Source organism: Gopherus flavomarginatus, chromosome 3 (genome assembly GCF_025201925.1).
Source record: "Gopherus flavomarginatus isolate rGopFla2 chromosome 3, rGopFla2.mat.asm, whole genome shotgun sequence".
In the NCBI taxonomy this organism is placed as follows: Eukaryota; Metazoa; Chordata; order Testudines; family Testudinidae; genus Gopherus; species Gopherus flavomarginatus.
Genome location: NC_066619.1, coordinates 40089820 through 40111471, shown reverse-complemented (window position 1 = coordinate 40111471; position 21652 = coordinate 40089820).

Sequence of the window (21652 nt, the reverse complement as noted above, 5' to 3'; positions counted from 1 at the left end):
ATGGATCTAAAATAAATCAGACTTTACAATGTACCCCTTAATGTAACTTTAATGCAGTTTTTGTGCATTAATTCCCTTCAGGTCCAGTCCTTGTCATTAATACTGTCTATTGGCAAACAAAGGAGGATTTCTTAGAGGAGAGCCTTGCCAGCTTATGAAAATGTTTGAATTGCCTTGGTGTTGCCAGGCAGTCTCATTTGCATTTTCCAAGGACATTTGAGAAAACAAAACTATATCACCGCAAATTTAATTTTACATGCAGTAACCCTGCTTTCAACCCCCCAATGTATCTATTACTTTCTGCTTCCGTAATTAAAAATTTCAGGGAAAATGCACAGGATTAGCAAGTCCTAATTTTCATTGATGAGCTTTAAGCGCTTATCAATAATGGGATCATAGAAATCAGCTTTCACTAAGCTTTATTATGCCATGGTGTCAGATTTTGATTGAGAATCTTTTTCAGCTTATTAAACACATTGGTGCTCAGAACAGCTGCAACATTATAGGTTAGGCATAGGCAACATTTCAGACCGAGCAATGCACTGAAATCCCATGTCTCTGCATTGCTTCACTGTCAACAATATTTGTACCTTCCACAGATTCAGTGTTTGGGCTCCTGGGAGCTGATTACAGGAAGAGATTAAAAAGGTTGTCTCTCACACACATGTTCACAGGCAATGGATGACATCTGCAAGAATAAGCCAGTGCACAGACACTTAGAAAGGAAAAAAATACCCACAATTGGAAGTGCATTGTTTGTATTTGTTTACAAGTCACAACTTGGAAAATGCAACCCTATTCTAATACATGTGTTTATATACGTGTTCAAGATAGACTTTGCTATAAAGTTTGGGTGTGGATCTAATGAAGGGGCTAAACTGCCACAATGGGTGGGATCAGGTACTAGGATCTGAGTTTGAATTTGGGGCATCACTAGGTTACAACACCATAACCCAGGTGTTATGATATCTCAGTGGCGGAAAGTCAAGCCACAAGAGCACTTACAATTGTGTGAGGCATTTGTGAACCTGTGCTGCTGGCAGTCCCAGAACCAGGTAGCACAGCCCCCAAAATAGCTGGACGGGTCTGAGGAATGAGCTTTGCCAAGGTATCCTGAGATTATGCTGGTTCAATGCATGTCCCAGAATACCTCTGCAGCTGAGGCTTCTGGGGAGCCATAGTCACACTTTACAGCTGCTCTCCCACAATGGGATGATGAAGGAAGCAGAGCTGTAAATACAACCTGCCTCTCCCAGGGTGAATCCAAAGTGCACCTTGTGCCAACTGGGTGACTCCAACCTTGCATGTATCAATTATTATGTGTAATATACTAATTCTCATGTGTAAACCACGTCACAAACACTGGGCCAAGTCCTGTTTATTCTACTCAGGCAAGTGGATTCCACTATACTCACCTGAGTACAGCAAAACAGAAGTTGGTCAATAATCTAATCGGTTTAGAGTATCCAAAGAAGGCAAAGGTGACAAAAATGCTAGTTCTGGAGGAAGAGGAGATTAATTTTCTATATCTGATCAGTCACTTACCTATGTCACTCCATTAACAAAAATGCTGCTATCCTCAGCAAATTGGCTGTTGTAGCAAAGAGTTCATATGTTAAAAGCTTAGGAAAATGAAACATATGTAAATATGTGTTACATGGATACACACACAAAAACTGCATATACAGCATAATAGGGTCAGATTGTGCAGCTGTTCTCTGAGCAGAACTCTTGCTGATTTCTCTATCTGACTACGGAATCAGGAGATATACATCTAATACTAACAGTTAATGATACAACTATGATTAGAAAATCTTAATGAGATTTCCACAGCTTCTCTTGAAAACATTTAATTTTTTTTAAGTGAATTCTCCACTTATGAAAAAGTTTTCAAAAGACTCATTCTTGTGTCACGTGCATGGCAACTGCAATACATTTTTGTGTAAGTTCAAGGGAATGATTTCACTTAGTGAGTTTGCCAGCTGTGTTGTTACAATATCTACACAGGAACATCGAAGGGCTGCATTAGTTTGGGACTCACAAAAAGTAATTCATTATGCATAATGGTGATGTTGGCAGTGCATGCCAAATGGTTAAATCTAATGTAGCATACAGTTTCATTAAGGCACAACAAAATTAATCTATCCCTTCCCACCAGGAGGTTTAAACAAAAGCAATGGGGAAGGAGATGCATGTAAAAAGCAGCAATTCATTAATGAAGTGAAGACATGTAAAATAATTAGGCTTAAAACAATAGATTCAAGGACTAAATTAACCCTTTTATTTTCTGTGCAATATGTGCAACTGAGAACCTTCATGTTGTGAGTCATTATGGAAATATGTTCCTAAGTGTCTTCTTAGGTCCTTCCATTGAAGACAGGTCATACATTGCTTGACATGAAGCCCCTGTTTCTGTGTAATAACTTTATTTTGCTTTGCTGAAGTTGTCAATGGAGGGCATTTCCATTCTGCTAAGCACAGCCATTTGACCGCAGATTTCTGTGTGAAACTGCAAAGAGTTAATTCAAAGAAAGCAGGGACATTGTACTACCACCGTGGTGTACACTAACTTGTGTAATTAATAATATTGGAACTAAGGGACTAATCTAAATCAATGGAGGGATGGCGCTTTCTCCTGTCTGATTAGTAATGATAGTCAGAAGGGACAATTGTCTTTCCTTAATAACTGTGCCCCCATCAACACAGAGGAATTATTGAAAACAATGGTGTGTCTATACAAGATGAATATTGTATGCTTTGAGGTACAAAGGGAAGGGAAAGACTTGAAAACAGGTTTAATTTATTCTGGACAGTAAAATCCACAGATGCAGAGAACCTTGAATTAATTGTGTAATCAGAGACTTGCTTCTTCTTAGCGCTTTCATTTCCTCATTCACCTGAATGTGGCACAAGTGTCCCCACACTTTCCTATCAATAGCCATCAACCCTCTTCTGGAGGGAGCAAATCCTCACAAGGGCTCTGTCATGCAATTTGCTCATAGGAATAGGGGAATCAGAATGGTGCAGAGTCCTTGGGAGGAATTCTGCCTCAGGGAGGCAGGCAGGATTCATCCTAAGATCTCCAGTGTGCAAGGAGCAAGCCTGCTACTATACCCTTCTGGGGCTGCAGTGTATTCCTCTGGTGTATTGGGTCCACACTGTAGGTTGATGTAGTGGGGGGACTAGGGAAGAAAAGTTCATGGCTCGGTCCCTTTTTGTAGTCACCTGTAGAGGTGTGCTGAAGAACCAGTCCCTGCACTTCCCCAAACATGGGGACTGCACTGCCTTCCCTCTCTTGCTCACCTGTGTGAGGGCCTCTCATCCATTACATAAAATAACATTTTGCAGGATGCAAAAAGTCCCACTTTCAATTTCTTTGGAAACTTGATGGGGGCCTGAATCACAGCGGTCAGATCCAATTTCCCACAAAACTCTAGCGTGTCAGATCTGGAGTTTTGGTTCAGTCCATCATAGGGACAGAGGCCAGACACATTTTGGATCCAGATCCCAAATTCCAGTAGATCCAGGGCCTTGGGGTCTAAGAGAATCTGACACTGATTCTGTGTTCCAGGTTGCCTGTGTGCCCTGATATCATCTCACATCAGAAGGTCATGCTATTGCTGTTTGTCTTGCAAGGATGTGTAAAAGTTGCAGCTTCTGGTTATACAGCCTGAGCCTGTAGATGGAGAAATATTTGAACTTTGGCCCACATTTTCCCACTGAAAGATGGCTACAGACTAAATTATGCCCCTTCTCCCTCTGTGGTGAAATGGAGAAGGAAATAGAGTCGTGTGCAGGTTGGAGCTCACTATTCCAGCTGTGATTTTTTTTCCAGAGGGCACCTAGTTCCCTTTGTCCCATTTGAAAATCCCAGTTTCTGTTTCTCTATCCTAGCTGCTTACAGCAGGGTGGACCAACTATTTACTACAAATGTTCACTCTTTACCAGAATTTGCCCCTGTATTTTCTCTGCCTCAAATATTTTGACCCTGATTCTCCTCTACCTACCCCAGGTCTACATCAGTGTAACATCATTGATTTCAAAGGAATTGTATAACTCAATGCATTTAGATGTCAGTGATTGAGGTAGGTGACATTTATTTTTGTTTTAAAGGGGTAGCAGTAGCCAGGAAGGCAGGCACATACCTCTTCTAAAGAATGCTGGTGTCATTGCAGTTTTTTCCTTCGGTTGTTAAGCATTACTTTGGGAAATTTGTGCATCTCTTTTCCTCTCCTGGTCACACTCTGATCCATCTGTTTGACTGGTGTGTACACAAATATTTGTTGGTGTTGGTGATATTGTTTCAGGGTTATCTGACAAGCATTAAAAGTAATGGATTCTGGAGCAATTCCTGAGGTAGTCACTATGTTCATAGCTATTGATTAAGTGGGAATTTTAAAGATAAATGTGTAGGAAATATATGGATTTCATTATTTTTATTTATTGAGTAGTAGTGATATGTCACTAGACTGGCCCTGTGTCTTCTTTACAACCCATTAAACTAAGTGGATATTATATACCTAGTGCCTGGAAAACTCTTGGATTCAGAGGTAGACATTGTTAGCACATGGCTCAGAGGCAAAAGTTCCCCTTCTCTAGAAAACTGATACATAGCTAAATCATTCTGAATATTTTAAGAATATAGGGCATCTTAACCTCTTATGTTAAGTTCCGAGGACAATGCCCTATAAAAATGCTTCTGACTGGGCTATGCTTAACTGAACTGAAGCCCAACTACAAACTCTTTCAGGTTCACCCATTACTAGCCATCATGATAAGAGAGGCTTCATATTTGCTGTCTTCAAAATCCATCTTTTCATCTCCAGCCCCTCTACCAAAACCTTTGCAGGTGCCTTAGTCATTATGCAGACTCCTTCTCACTGCTCTCCTTAAGTCTTGACTTGCTTCCCTCCGCTCTGTCAAACAGCAGAGAAAATCATCTTCCTCTTCCAGAGCAGTGGCCAATCACTCACGTCCTAAAGTCTCTGCCTCCCCAGGCCTTCTGCCTGCATTATATTCACATGCTGCTTCCTTACCTACTGCCCTTCACTCTTCTAGCTTGTCTCCCCTTCATGCTGGTCTTTGTCTTGTTCTCTTACCTCTGATGCTGGCATAATTGGAGACAATGGGAGTTTTACTATTGACTTCACAGGGAGCAGGATCAAAACCTATCTGCCTCTTTTCCTGCTGTCTCCAATGCCTAGGCTAGAACATTCCTGTTGCCTTGTCTTTCACAACTGATCTCCCCTCATGCTTTCCCTGTTGCCAATCCAATCCATGACCATGGTAGGGTTACCATACAAAGCATGAATATATACAAATAATTGCTAAATTACATTAACTCTCCTCTAGCGTAACCTAAATATACAGCACAGCATTCAAATGATTCTCCAAGAGCCGTTCTTTCCTGTTGTCACCCCCCTAATTCCCCCCCCAAAATCCAGGTAATGATGGTTTACTGAATAAATTAGATAGACAAGCTTACTGCAAAGGTCACTTACTTTAAATCTGTAAACCACCATATACACCTGTGCACCTAAATAATAAATAGAATATAATGTACAGGGCAGAATTTTTTTTTGGGATCATCTGAGTGTGTGTCCCCTCACATTTCAAACATCATCGCCCGTGTGAAGGGGAAAGAATCCAGCCTGACTCTCAGATTACATTGAGTTTCTGGGGCTGTAAATGAAAGAAAGCAGGTTTATATTTGTAAACTGAACAGCTTAATCTGGGAGCCATTGAGACACAAGAAACATGGATACTGATGATGACGACACTTTTAGAGTCACTCTTTAGCATAGAATCTCACTTTACATTTTCAGTCCTCCGCTAAGCCACGCATATACTTTGTGCAGCAGAGAAGAGGGATGGGAAGTTTTCCCCTTTCTGTTTTCCCAATATTGAGCTATCCTGGGGCTGAAACAATTGTGAGGTAGCTTAGAGCAGTCAGTCAAAGGGCTGGTCTGCATGCTGGCTAGAGCAGTGTTTCTCAACTACTATATCCCTTTCAGGAGTCTGATTTGTCTTGCGTGCCCACAAGTTTCACCTCACTTAAAAACTACTTGCTTACAAAATCAGACATAAAAATATAAAAGTGTCACCGCACACTATTACTGACAAATTGCTTACTTTCTCATTTTTACCATATAATTATAAAATAAATCGTGACCCCCAGGTTGAGAAACACTGATATAGTATATAGAGCAGTATAAACAAGTCATTGTCTGTATGAAGTTTTAGTTTGTATTGACTTCACTAGTGTTTTTCATGTAGCCTGTTGTAAAACTAATCAAATAGCTAGATGAGTTGATGTACCCTGGGAGACCTCTGCATACCCCCAAGAGTACGCATATCCCTGAATGAGAACCACTGGGCTAGAGCATTCTCATGGGGACTGCAGTACCAACAAGGGCCAAGTGGAGTGCTGTGAGCTCTGACCTGCTCCTGATCGGCCTATTATATGGAAGGGAAGGATGGGTGGTGTAAAACTAGTATAGTCATAGGTGGTGGAACTAGGGATGCTAGAGGTGCTGCTCTCCGCCCCCGACTTGAAGGAACTTCCATTATATACAGGGTTTACTGTTTGGTTGAATGGATCTCAGCACCCCCACTATACAAATTGTTCCAGCACCCCTGAGTATAGCTGGCTCTATACCAGTCAAGTAGTCCCCTGCATTGGGTGGAATCTTTAGCTGCCCTTTTAAGGCAGCATCCTGGCTGCTTTGCACAGCTTCAATAAAGCAAAAAAGTCAAGCCAGGGACAGAAATGCTGACCCTACATCTATTTCAAAATCATGATCACCAGCTGGCAGATGATTATAGTGTACATCCTAAGAACTTTTGAAATTAATAGGATCCTGGAAAATTCCAATGGCCTTGTTTTATTTTTATATTAAATTGTTTAGTGAGATTGCAGGTGCAGACCTAAATTCTTCCCTCAGTTATACCCATGTAACCCCATTGAAGTCAGTGAGCTTTCCTGTTGTACCTAAAGGCAGAATTTGACTTGCGCTGTACTATGTATCACCTCTCTGAGGCACAGAAAATGTTTGCAAGAATGGAGAACATTTTTACTAGATTCTTTTTTCAGATAAAAAATAGTGTATGACTCATTCAATTCTTTTTTAAACTATTCTATATGTACTGTTTTATATAGTGATTCTGGCCATTAATGTGCTGAACAATTACTTATAATCTGCACTTGCCAAAGTTTGTCACTTATTACTGCAATAAATCAGTCATAACTGGTACAATCATAGAGTCAGAAGCAGAAATTCTAAACTCATGCCAGCTTTGTGGTGTCAGAATTTCTCAGTGGAATCAAATCTCTGGAGGTTTGAGTGTCATTTTAAACACTGTAGTCTTACGACTGGTACAAAAAGAAAGCAAAGGGGTAACAGCTCACTGATCCTCTGCAATCCTGGCTAAATAATAAATGTCAACAGGTGAGTTAAATTGACTGAAAAGAAGAGAAAAGGTTACAGCGGATAAAAAGGAGTGGCAATGAAGGACCATTGGATATTGTACCATAGCGGAAGTGATCATCCTGTGCTATCAATTCATGCAGTTCATTTGAAAAAAAACCAACAGCCCATATAAGACCAGATCTTGGGGCTGGCCATTGTGGTCACATGTATACCAGGTTGTCAGCTAACATACAGCACCTGCAGCACCAAGAAGAGAACAAATGTTCTTTCATTCCAGAAACATAAGTTTCTGCCTCCCAAGGTAAAGGAGACACTCCAGTAATTTGAGAAAAAGGGGGGAACTGAAAAACATGACCACGTGCCTGGCAGAGTGGCGTGATACACATACAGACTAGTATATTGGGCTATGCAGCTATAAATATTCAGTGTTCAGGAACATGGCTTACCTGAGGTAGGATGAGCAAGGAATTCCATGATCAGCTGTGTAGCACAGGGGTGGGTAAACCTTTTGGCCTGAGGGCCACAACTGGGTATAGAAATTGTATAGCGGGCCATGAATGCTCACAAAATTGGGGTTTGGGTGTGGGAGGGGGTGAGGGCTGTGGTTGGGGGCATGGGCTTCAGGATGGGGCCAGAAATGAGGAGTTTAGGGTGCAGGAGGGGGTACAGGATCTGGGGATGGGGATGAGGGATTTGAGATACAGGAGGGTGCTCCAGGCTGGGATCGAAGGGTTCGGAGGGCAGGAAGAGGATCAGGGCTGGAGCAGGGGGTTGGGGCATGGGGAGAGGTTCAGGGGTGCAATCTCCAGGCGGCACTTACCTCAAGCAGCTCCCAGAAGCAGTGGCATGTCCCTTCTCCAGCTCGTATGCAGAGGCGTGGCCAGGTGGCTCTGCACACTGCCCCGTCCACAGGCACCGCCCCTGCAGCTCCTATTGGAGCACCGGAGGGGGCCACTGGAGCATGTAGGAGCAGGAGGGGGGCCATACCGCTGCTTCTGGGAGCCATGTGGAGTGGCCCCCAACCCTGCTCCCAAGCTGGAGTGGGGCAAGCCCCAGAACTTGCTCCCCAGTGGGAGTTCAAGGGGCAACTTAAAATTCCTGGTGGGCTGGATCCAGCCCCCCAGGCCATAGTTTGCCCACCCCTGGACAAAGTGGATCAGATTCTGCTCTGTATAAAACAGGTGGAAAACCCAAATAACTCTCCTGACATCAGTGGGGTTATTTAGGCTTTCCACCAATATAACTGAGATCACAATCTCAACATATATGCCAAAATTGCTTCTGTGCACATACCTGTTATTCCCTCTTTTCTCTGTAATGTTTCATACATGAAATCATAGAAATGCTCCTAGTGTGCTTTTCTGGTTCTTGTCTCTTAGCATTGCTCATCATTATTTCTTATTTGCAGTAGAAACTTAGAGTTATGAACTGACCAGTCAATCACACACCTCATTTGGAACCAAAAGTACACAATCAGGCAGCAGCAGAGCCAAAAAAACCAAACCAGTACAGTACTGTGTTAAACATAAACTACTGAAAAAAAGAGAGAGCACCATTTTTCTTTTGCATAGTAAAGTTTCAAAGCTCTATTAAGTGTGACAACGTTCCTCCTCTACCTAGGTGGGTCCTGTGCTTATTGGCAGATTTGCTCACCTCAGAGGTTCACTATGTGAGTCAGAAAACAGCCCAGAGACTTCCCTCTGGTAGAAGCAACAGTCCAGGTCAATTCCTCCTGTGTCTGATCAGGAGTTGGGAGGTTTGGGGGGAACCTGGGCCTGCCCTCTACTCTGGATTCCAGGCCATGGCCCCATGGACTGCAGCTGTCTGTAGTGCCTCCTGGTACAGTTGAGAGACAGCTACAACTCGCCGGGCTGCTTCCCCATGGCCTCCTCCCAACACCTTCTTTATCCTCACCATGGGACCTTTCTCCTGGTGTCTGATAATGCTTGTACTCCTCAGTATTCCAGCAATATGTCTTTCCACTCTCAGCAACTAGTGCCTCTTGCTCCCAGCTCCTTGCATGTACACTACAAACTGAAGTGAGGTCCTTTTTAAACTTAGGTGCCCTGATTAGCCAGCCTGTCCTAAATAATTCTAGCAGTTTCTTCTCAATTGGCTCCAGGTGTCCTAATTAGCCTGCCTGCTTTAATTGGTTCCAGCAAGTTCCTGCTTGTTCTGGAACTGCCTGTTACCTTACCCGGGGAAAAGAGATCTACTTAATCTGGGACTAATATATCTGCCTTCTAACACTCTCCTGTAGCCATCTGGCCTGACCCTGTCACATAAGTCAATGTTCAGTTGTAAACGTTCAAAAGAATTACCATAACATTTTGTTCAGAGATACGAACATTTCAGAGTTACAAACAACCTCCATTCCTGAGGTGTACGTAACTCTGAGGCTTTACTGTATATGATCTGGGGTTTAATGTACAGTATCTACAAGTGATAAATTAACCTTATGGGCAAAAAATAAAAACCAAACCCCATAAAGCTGTAGAGATGATCTTTTTTTATGGAACTAACTTAAGACAAAAGCTGTTTTTAAAGCAACACCATAAAGGCTGATTAGTCTTAAATTAGACCGGCAAGCTGTATTTGTAAATATGGGCTTCCTCAGCGCTCCTCTGCTTTATACAGCTTCTCTTCTTGTGAGCTGGAATGTGCAAGAATTCTGCTGTCTCTTGCTATGCACAGTACAGTGAAACACACTGCACACACACATACACAGAATCATGCCATCCTGGCTTTGGCTTTGAGGCTGACTAGCAGGTTAGTTTTAGTTTGAAAAATATTGCCATTCTCCTTCACTTTGAATAGTTAAGGGACTATTCAGGATCAGAAGCAACAGTTAACAAAAATAAATGTACATAACACCACTTAGATAAGTATAGATCACATTATTTAACTATATTCCTTATGCCTACTGCGTAGGTGGCCACACATTTAAAGCCGCAAACAATAATCAAAATTGTGAAACAGATCTTAAAAAAGAACCTCCTTAAAAGAACCCCCAACCACTCACCAACCCCAAAACAAAAATATATGAAGAAATTGGCAGTCATCCACAATTTTGGGTAACAATATGAAGTAATAAGACTCAAATCCAGCAACAACAATCTGCAATCCCTTGTCCTCCAAACATACAGAGTTATGGGATCCCAGCCAAGGAAATACTAGAACTTTTAATGGAATGAATAAATAAAATTCACTAATCTAAAAGTTGTAGGCCTATTTTCATGCTTTTGCTTTCTCTTTTTATATTACTCCCCATTCCTCCTGACTGAAACATGCTCAGAGCAAAGAGCTAAATGCTGCTCAGTAGCCCAATGCCATCCATTAAAGGGAATCCCAGCATAAAATAACAGCTACTCAAATCTTCTACATAGACAGAAGAGTAAATCACTGAATACACTATGGTTAATGTATAATAAAAAAAGAAAAATTCTCAAATAAACAAGAAGCAACCATTTTGACAATTTCTAGAAGCAAAATAGGGCTCAAACAACTGGATTTGCCATTAGACACCCAAAAGTATCAAGTTTCTTATAAGGTAACATCAATAGCTTTAAAGATCAATAGCTTTAAATAAAATGGTTAACATAGCTGTTAAATTAACAACAATTTTTAAATGATTGACTTTATCCTTATAAGAACTTTTGAACTTTTCAGAACCTATCTGTAGTCAACCCACCTGAGCACCCATTCCAGGATTTCTTATTGGTCCTACTTTGCACTGTCAACCTAGAATCACGCTGAGAAATGGGGATGCAAAGTTTGCATCAATATACAGCTCCTTACTTTTCAAAAGTTTGGGGGAATTTGAATGTAGGCACCTATTTCAGATTGTTAGAGAGGGATAAGGCATGAGGCCTGGCTCGGGACATAAACTACTCCAAAATTCGAGGGCTTGGGCCAATCTCTCGTAGGAAGTATAATTAAAATAATAGCTCCAATAGAGAGAAATAGCAGCCATAGTAATTTAGGGCTTCATCTTGCAAGGTGTTGAGCACTCTGGTCCATTCTAGCAAAGCACTTAAACATATTCTTAATTTTAAGCATGTAAGTAGCCCTCTTTACTTCAGTGTAAGTGCTTTCCTGGATCAGGTCAGGATATTCAGTACCTTGCAGGATAAAGCCCTTAGGGAAAATCTTTGGTCCAACACCTGGCCTGAGTGGCTGTGCCAGATGCAGAGTATATGGGTGTAGCCAGTGAGCTGAAGCTATCTCAGTCTTGTAGCTTTTGCAGACAAGCAATGGAACTGCATGTTTTGAATGTCTGACCTTTCAGTGTTCGTTATCACCAGCTCTTTATAGAACCCCCAGTACAGAACTGTTGAAATTAGTGTGACTTTTGGATTTCCTTTTGACATTTAGGAGATTAATTAGTGGTAACTTGGGGTTAGCAGCAACAGACATGCTCCACCGTTCTCTAAAGAATTGTTACTACCAAAAAAAGTCTAGAAATGTGTATACATGTCATGGAAATTAGTTTTGTCATCATTCTTTTATTGGTTTTATATATATGGCGACTAAGAAATACTCTAAACTCCCCATAGAAGTATGCATTTATCTACCTTTTATGAGGTCTTGTTACAGCGTAACTTTAAAATGGGAAGACATTTGCTTCTGATGATTTATGGTGGCATTTATGTAAATACATGCACATTTATGAAAACAGGATATCGGGAGGTATTCTGATTGGTTCCCCCCAAAAGAGTTCCATGTAAAAGTGGATCTTCTTGCCCTACTTCTTTCTAGCCTTTCCCTGCCCTGCTATACATGGAACATGGCACTGTGCAGGAGTTGTGCAGCCCTTCTGAAGGCAGCCACTCCTACACTGACAAGAGGTCTGTCATAAACAGATAGTTAAGGGTTCATGTCTCTTTTACCTGTAAAGGGTTAACAAACAGTGACCTGCAACACCTGACCAGAGGACCAATCAGGAAACAAGATACTTTCAAATCTCGGTGGAGGGAAGCCTTTGTTTGGTTTTTTTGGGTTTTGTTTTGTTCTCTCTGGGCTCTGAGAGTGACCACACGTACCTACAGGCTCTCTAATCTTCTATTCCAATTTTGTAAGTATAAAGGTAGAAAGACGGTATAGTCTTTTTATTTGTTTTCCTTTATGTGCAAATGTGTATTTGGCTGGAAGTATTTTAAATTGTAATTTTATTGGAGGAGGCTGTTTCTCCAATTTAAGCTGATAGACCCTGTAACTTTTTACCATCTAAATTGCAGAGATAGACCTTTTACTTTTTTCTTTCTTTTTATTAAAAGTTTTGCTTTTAAGACCTGTCTGGTTTTTTTTCCCCTTGTTGAGGCTCAAGGGAATTGAGTCTGTACTTAACAGGGAAGGAGAAGGGAGGGGAAGGGTAGAATCCCTTTGTTTTAGATTCACGGAGCGTGAATCTGTCTCTCTCTCCAGGAGACCTAATTTCTCTGTGTTGTGATTCAAGGGGTTTGAATCACAGTAATCTTCCAGGGTAACCCAGGGAGGGGAAGGCTGACAAAGACAATGGTGAGGAAAGGGGTTTACTTTCCTTGTGTTAAGATCCAAGGGGTCTGGGTCTTGGGGGTCCCCAGGGAAGGTTTTGGGGGGACCAGAGTGTATCAGGCACTCAAATTTCTGATTGGTGGCAGCTTATCAGATCTAAGCAGGTAATTAAGCTCAGGGGAATTCATGCTAGTACCCCAACTTCTGGACTCTAAGGTTCAGATTGGGGAAAGATACTATGACAAGGCCTACCAAGCAGCAATAGGAATGGGGGGCTGCAATTAGATCTTAGATTCCAAACCAGTTCCCATTAAAATAAATGTCAAAAATTCCCACTTAGAAACAGGATCAGGTTCTTAATGGAGGCCAGCAAAGCAGTGAGTTATTTTTAAAATAGCCTTGTTGAAGATTCCTGTTTCGATTTATTCTAAAGTAACAAATATTTATTTAGCTATTTAAGCTGTTATTAAAAATCACTGGAATTTCCCCATAGACAGAGCAAAGGGCACCGGGAGGGAAGACTGGAGATTGCATAGGTAAACCCCTGAAAGCATGAATGGCTTTGATACGCTTTGGGCAAGGATCCAGACTGTTTGATTCTTATATGAACTGGCCAAAAATCTCCTAGCCTTCTGATAGTTTTTCTACCAGTACAGGTTTTCCTATCACCTTGACTGTTTCAACCCTACCATCTCATGACCTGGGGAACCATTTGGGGTGGGGAACATGCATCTTGCTTGTCTATCATACAGAGTTCAATAGGCTAATTCAACAGCTGGGGATGAGCCCATCATAAAGCAGCCCCAGCCCCCTCTCTGTTGCAACAATCTTGCCCTGTAAGTGGCATCAGAGAGGCAAGAGTGGGGTAAGAGCAGCCACATCGGCTCTGTGACCGTGGAGGTTCCCCCTACATTGGGTGATCCTCCCAGGGTCCTGCTATGCCTGCGGTGTGGTGTCAAGCAGCCAGAATCTGAGCCAGCGTTGTCCTATATTATTGCTAGGAACCTCTTTTATCAGACACATTTCACAGAGTGGAATTTTCCCTCTCTGTCATAGCTGGTTTTGGTGGAATTATTAGGAAATGATATAAAGACAAAATCATATGTACTATGAAAAATAATCATAGGTCTTTTGCTGTGTTGTCTAACAAATATGGTTATAAAGATGTCAGCCTATGAGCCAGATTTGAGATCATTACTGGAAAATGAGAAAAAGCAACAGGAAAGTGCCAATACTATTCAGACTTTGAACTACCTTTCCTTTTTCAAAAGGGGTAAAGTGTAGAATTACAGGCTGCTATATGGTGATTTACCCGGTATAACACCTTACTGATATTATGGCTGAAAGATTTTTTTAGCCCATGGGACTCTCTCTTTGTGTCAGGCAAAGAATGCAGCAATAATCAAGTGGTAGACAGACTGTGAGAAGATAGAGACAGTCACAGAGGATTCAAAATCTCTGTCTTCCTTACATATGACTGTGAATAGTGTCTAGTCAAATAAGGGTAGAAATAAGAAAAAGGTCACCTGGGACCAGAATCCTAGCACTTTGCTATAAACCATTCATGGCTTTAGCCAGGACCAGAAGGAGCAATGCTGAAATAACCCCCCTCTTCTCCTCCAAGTGCCTACTGAAATGTATTTTTTTCTGTGAAGCTTTTAGTTGTTAATCTGGTTTACAAAGGAGCAATAAAGTCATTCCCAGGATCACCCAGTACATTTTGTGTGTGACCTGTATTTATGTCTAGGGGCAGCACTCTCTTTGGTCAGCATCAAGAATCCCATTGGCTTTCATCAAACAATAACAGAGGGTTGCTGTATGTACATAACTAATCCCCCACTTTCCCCACAATTCTCATGACTTCAGGTTTTGATATGAACTTGAAAGGCAAAGCAGGTTTGTTGACTGAAGGACTGCAAAGCTTTCCAGTGAGTCTGACCTGATCTTTGGTTTCACAGTGAAACCAGGCAAAGTGCAGAGTTTCACAGTTTCTATGAAATCAGGTGAACTTTGGTGTTTTTGTCTTGACTTTGTTTTCAGATTTTCTGTTCTTTCAAATCTGAAGCTCAGAGCCATAGGTGCAAAAGTGAGAAGGCTGAAAAAACAAATAATGTTGGCATTAACTAGAGATGTGCCTCCGGTGCAATATTTATTCTATGGTGATGGACGCTACAAAAAATCTTAAGGATAGATCTGAATCCAGACTTCCCCAATGTTCAGGGGAGTTGAGATCCAGAGGTTTGGCACATGACAACAATAAGGGACAGCTGCAAAGTTTGGGTTGGATTCTGAACTTCCTCCTAATTTGCAGGGGGTGCTTAGATCTAGTATTTTTGTTCAAACTCCTCTCTAGCACAAACTGCTGAGATGTGAAACTGCTAAGTTTTGCTCCAGTTCAAGTATTTTCTGTATGAAACACCTGTTACTTGAATATAGAATCCTGATAATTATTACTAGAATTGAAAGAAGTTCAGAAACAAATATTTAATTCCAAAAACTGGATAATAAGCAGACAGGAGAGGATGAAAAAAGGACTTTGCCATTTGCCCATACTGCAGAGTTTAGTTAGACTGAAATTATGTCATTTCCAGGAATCTGAACCTTATGCACGAAAGATTAAGCAACTTGTGAGAGACTCAATGAAGACAATTAAGAAAATAGTCAAAGGATTGTTGGAAAGATGAACCCTATGAAGCAGAGTGGAAAATATGACTTTGAAGTTGGACAGCATAACTGCAAGTGCTATCAAAGGACAAATATGAACATTGTGAAGAAATCCAGGATTAGGCACTTCCAGTCACTGGAATCTCATTATGAACCATTTTGTCCTGGCAAAATGAAATCCTTACTGCTCACAGCTTGGAAGGTTTCAAGAAAAATGGGTGGAGTGTTAAGGTACAAAAGCTACTAGGTATAGGCGGCGAGTTATATGGGCTCGTGGTGCCCATGCTCCACCAATATTCAGGAATGTGGGCCTGGCTCCACCAATATTTGCGCTTATATTTTCAGAGCCGTTCCCATTCATAGGACAAACCGGGGCAACAGGCCCAGGCTCCATGCTTTGGGGCTCCATGCTTCAGGGGGACACTGGATCCAAGGTGGCCGGGGGCTTAGCGGGGGGCCTGGCACTGGCAGCAGCAAGCGACCTGGCCACAGCCCGCCCACCCTGCTCCTCTTCTTCCTGCCCCTGCTCCATCCTCATCCCCACCCCTTCCCCCAAGCCTCTGCCCTGCCTCTTCCCACCACTGCTCCACCTCCATTCCACCCTTTTGCCCAAGTCCCTGCCCTGCCTCTTTCTGGCTTCCATACCCTCCCGAGCAACATTGGGAGCTGGTAGGGCAGGCTGGGGCCGGTTCGCTGGCTGCTGCTGGTGCCAGGCCCCCGGCTAGCTCTCCAGGCTGCCCTGGACCCCATGTCTGCCTGAAAAGTGGGCCCCCCAAAGCAGGGGGGCTGGGGCAGTTGCCCCGGTCTGTCCTATGGATGACAGCTCTGCTTGGATCCAATCTGGGCACCACCAAAAATTATACAAACCTGGCATCCATGCTAATAGGTGAAAGTCTTAAGTAGCCACTCACATAGGTCCTGGAACTAGGGGTGCTGCAGCACCCCCTGGCTTGAAATGTTTTCCATTATATGCAGGATTTGCAGTTTGGTTCAATGGCTCTCAGCACCTCCACTATAAAAATTGTTCCAGCACCCCTTGCCACTCAAAGAACCAGGAAAATCAGTCTGCTACCAGGAGAATTCTTATAACTAACTGTCAGACAAAATGTTACTGGGGGTGACATGCAAATAGCTTACAGTGGGTGCTTAAAACAGGAGTTGGCCTATCAGTAGGTGGTCTTTAGTGGACTCTGTGCATATACATGGATTAAACAATATACTTTGTTAAAATGTTTAAAAGAAACTGGACTTGCCAAAATCAAAATAATCTGTTCTGGGAAACAGGCTTCCAGTCTGTAGTTATGGACCAAATATGGCTTTTTCTGGAGTGGAGCATGAACACCTACATATTTTTAAATGGCAGAAGTTTCCCATGAAATCTTTCTTAGAATAAGCAGGAACAGAATTCAAGATATGGTCACTGAAACGATCAGATTCAAATTGAAACATTTGGATGTTCTCTTGTCTTACTGCTCTGACTAAGACCTTCCTGAATTAAAAACTTCATTCCAAGTTAAAGAAAAAAAATTAAAGTGAATTATATTGCTTGTGAAATGTGCCAGAATGGTAGCCCTGGAGACTGAAATCTTCCCTTCCTCCAAAGAACAATAGCAGTGCAAGCTTTCCCATACCTTCCTGACAATGTGCTTCAGAAGGAAGACATAGTTCTAGAGCTGTGAGGGTATTTTAATTCCCAGCATGAATTTTCAGTGCACACCTTCCTGTTTAGACTGCCACAAGTGTAGAATTAGCGCCGATGGCAACTTTAAGATGTTTGTGATGCAGACACTTATCTGCTAGGGACTGAATTAAGAAAACCAGCTCCTTGTGCATAGTGTAGCAAACAGTATAGATATGACTCATGGATCCATCATCAATGAAAAGCCTGAACCATCCAGTTTCCTGGTTGTGCTGATCTGTTTCAATAAAGGAGCTGAATTTCTGGATGAGAATTCCAAGGGCCTGTTGAGAAGCATTTGTTGTTTTTCTAATTTTATGGTGCTTCACATGGACTTTCTCAAGTTTCCTTCTCTTCGTGTGCTTAAATATGGAAAGGACTAACTTCATGGTTACCATTGTTTATCTAAACCACTCTTCATGTAGAAACTTACTGTGTGGCTGTCTTATGATTGCTTATAAGCAGCAACCGTGGGTCTTCACACTCACATCACACTGGGACGTGTTACCATTTTCAATGAGTGTCAGCCAAACACAAATCTTTCAACATCCACACATAGCTTGGTCACAAGCAATGTGTTTTGGTTAGCATTACGGTACTGTTTTGGTTAGTATATTAAACAGTGTTAGCTATAACCATGCTTTGGGCTATTTCCTCTACCGTTTCCTGTGAATGTTTCCCCTTGTAACTGGAACACACAAGATGCCAGGGATGGGGATGGGATGGAGGAAGAAGTGGACCCCCTCCTCCAGGAAGAAACAAAGTTGTTTAGCAAGGAGGATTTTCTCCTTAAGGCTCTGCTTTTAAAGTTAGGGCTCAGAGATTGTAATAAAAGGAATTTACAGAAAATATCCACCTCAGGTCCCCAGCAACTGGGTGTAGAGCTCTATTTTCCTGTTCTCTGATTACCAGGATGTTGTTCCTATAGAGTTTCCTGGCTATCCTCCAAGCACCTGACTGGGCCTTCACTCGGTGCAGCTGAGGGAAATCATAGAATATTAGGGTTGGAAGGGACCTTAGGAGATCATCTGGTCCAACCCCCTGCTCAGAGCAGAGCAGGACCAATTCTCAAATCGCTAAATGGCCCCCTCAAGGACTGAGCTCACAATCCTGGGTTTAGCAGGCCAATGCTCAAACCACTGAGCTATCCCGCCCCACCACAACAAGGCACTGACTTCCTGTTTGCTCGTATTCAGCTAGGGGCTCTGCATCTTGTCATACACACACTTTTCTAGGTCATCAAGTCCGTTATATAGGAAAAGTTCCGTGATACGGTATTTCATAAGAAGATAGTCAAGTTGTATGACTTTTCAATTGCATCAACTGTAGAACTCACTCTGTAATCCTTATATATAAAGCCCTTTGGAAAATTATCGATACTGTCTACAAGTTTGACAATGATCCTGAATTCACTCCTATATAGGATATGTCTTAAAATCGCATACATTTTTTCTAATTGTGGCTCTGGGATGTTTGTGTGCAGAACCTGTATCTGAGAAAATCTCTTGGGCCAGATTTTCAAAACATCAGGCACATAGAAATGCATTCAGAAAAGGGCCTGCAACTACATGTCTAGTTTATATTTGCAGTTACCTAATTTTCACTCTCAAATGGTTGGTAAGGTGCCTACTTTGCCACCCATATGCACAGTCAATTTGTATGAAAATTAAGATAGCTTCATAGAATCGTAGGACTGGGAGGGATCTCAAGAGGTCATTTAGTTCAGTTCCCTACACTCATGGCAGGACTAATTATTATCTAGACCATCCCTGACAGCTGTTTATTTAAGCTGCTCTTAAAAAAATCTCCAATGATGGAGAGTCCACAACCTCCCTAGGCTAGTTAGAAAGTTTTTCCTAATGTTCAAGCTAAACCACTGTTGCTTCAATTTAAGGCCATTGCTTTTGTCATATCCTCAGAGGTTAAGGAGAATAATTTTTCTCCTTCATCCTTGTAACAACCTTTTATGTACTTGAGACCTGTTATCGTGTTCCCCTCTTCTCCAGACTTTAAAAAAAACAGTTTTTTCAATATTTCCTCGTAGGTCATGTTTTCTTGACCTTTAATCATATTTTTTTTGGTCTTCTCTGGACTTTCTCCCATTTGTCTACATCTTTCTAGAACTGGACACAATACTCCACTTAAGACCTAATCAGCATGGAGTAGAGTGGAAGAATTCTCATTCCTTGTTTACAACACTCCTGCTAATATATCCCAGAATGTTTGTTTGTTTTTTTTTGCACCAATGTTACACTGTTGACTTACTTATATTTAGCTAGTGATCCACTATGACCCTCAGATCCCTTTCCACAGTGCTCCTTCCTAGGCAGTCATTCCCCATTTTTTTCCACACACGGATTAAGTGTGTACACTTTTGTGCTTGATGTTAGATGCACAACTTTTTTAAAACTAGGTCCTGTGTGTCTGGTCTCTGATTGAGCAAATATTCAATACTGTTTTAGAAAAGGAGTATTATGAGCTTTATTCATTCACCAGGGCTTCCCAGAGATGGGGGGAAGTGGGCAATGTGCCCCAGACTCTGCAGGGGCCCCCAAGAGAACGGGTGAGGCTCCCGCCCCGGCCCCAGCCCAACCCTGCCTTTGCCCTTCTCCCGGAGCCTCAGCGCATCCAAGAGTGTCCCTGCACAGCTGCAGCATGGCTCCGGTGGGGCCTGAGCTCCTCTCTACTCAGAGCTGCGTGGTAAGGGGGTGGGGCTGGGAGCTCAGGCCCCGCCGGAGCCACGCTGCAGCTGTTCAGGGACACTCTTGGATGTGATGCGCTGAGGCTCTGGGTGAAGGGGCAGCCGGGGGTTAGAGGTCAGGGCCGGGGGGGTTGGATAAGGGGCAGAGAGCCCTGGGGACAGTCAGGGGACAGGGAGGGCGCAGAGGTTGGGGGGGGCGTTCAGGGGACAGGGAATGTGGGGGTGGAATGTGGGTGTTCTGGGTGTCTGTCAGGACTCAGCGGGGGGGTGGATTGGTCAGGGCAGTCGGGGACAGGAAGCAGGGGTGGGGAGAATCGGGGGGACAGTGAGGGGGCAAGGAGCAGGATGGGTCGGGGATTCTGAGGGGGCGGGCAGTTGAGGGGCAAGAAGTGGGAGGGTTCAGATAGGGGGCAGGGCCAGGCTGTTTGGGAGGCACAGCCTTCCCTACCCTAAAGCTCATTCAGCAGTTTGAGGCTTGCAGAAGAGCCAAGCTGTTTTAGCTTTTCCATTAGGACTACCATCTACTTCACTTCTCAAATGCCAAATTATAGTCTATTTTTAATTTCAGTGCCATAGAGAGATTCATGTCAGGAGAGGGTAGCTTCATTTAAAATTAACCACTGGGGGAGGGATCACGTGAGAAGAGCAATATCCAATACCATCTATCTCCTTCCCAACCCTACCAAGGGAGACTACCACCCCCCACCCGCATTACCTGAGGCTTCAGAGGGGTTAATTCAGTGGTTCTCAAACTTTTGTCCTAGTGACCCCTTTCACATAGCAAACCTCTGAGTGAGACCCCCCCTCTTATAAATTGAAAACACTTTTTTATATATTTAACACTATTATAAATGCTGGAGGCAAAGCGGGGTTTGAAGTGGAGGCTGACAGCTCGTGACACCCAGTAATAACCTTGTGATCCCCTGAGGGGTCCCAACCCCCAGTTTGAGAACCCCTGGGTTAATTTAATTTTAGCACCCTGTGTCCATTCACATGCATGTGCTATTTTGAGCATTTCAGTTTTCACAACATAGGCTCATCCCAGATTGTGGAACAAGCTCAAATGCTCAGTTCGTGGAGTATGTACATAAGCTATACTAAAGACAAACCCACAGTAACCATCTCCATTTTGTGAGGGACCCCATGGAGCCAGTCTCAAGGAAACAGATAAATGCATGGAGGTTAAGTCCATTAATGGCTATTAGCCAGGATGGGTAAGGAATGGTGTCCCTAGCCTCTGTTTGTCAGAGGGTGGAGATGGATCGCAGGAGAGAGATCATTTGATCATTAGCTGTTAGGTTCACTCCTTCTGGGGCACTTAGCATTGGCCATTGTCAGCAGACAGGATATTGGGCCGGATGGATCTTTGGTTTGACCCAGTATGGCTGTTTTTATGTTCTAACCTAAATGAACCCAAAGTTATGGAGACAGGTATGAGTCAAGGAAGCCAGCAGAGTATCAGAAACCTGGAAAAATCTCTGACTGGATGGGCTCAGGCATTGTCACACGCTGAGGTGGTTCAAAAGTTTTGGATTTTTTTTAAGCAGATTATTTTATTGTTTCTTTAAACAATCAAACCCAGCAAGCAGCACATATTTGGCCACACACTTCTGAAACCCCAAACCATATTCAGGTTTTGGCAGACTAATTTCAGTTTTTCAATTAAAAAAACCACAACAAATTTTG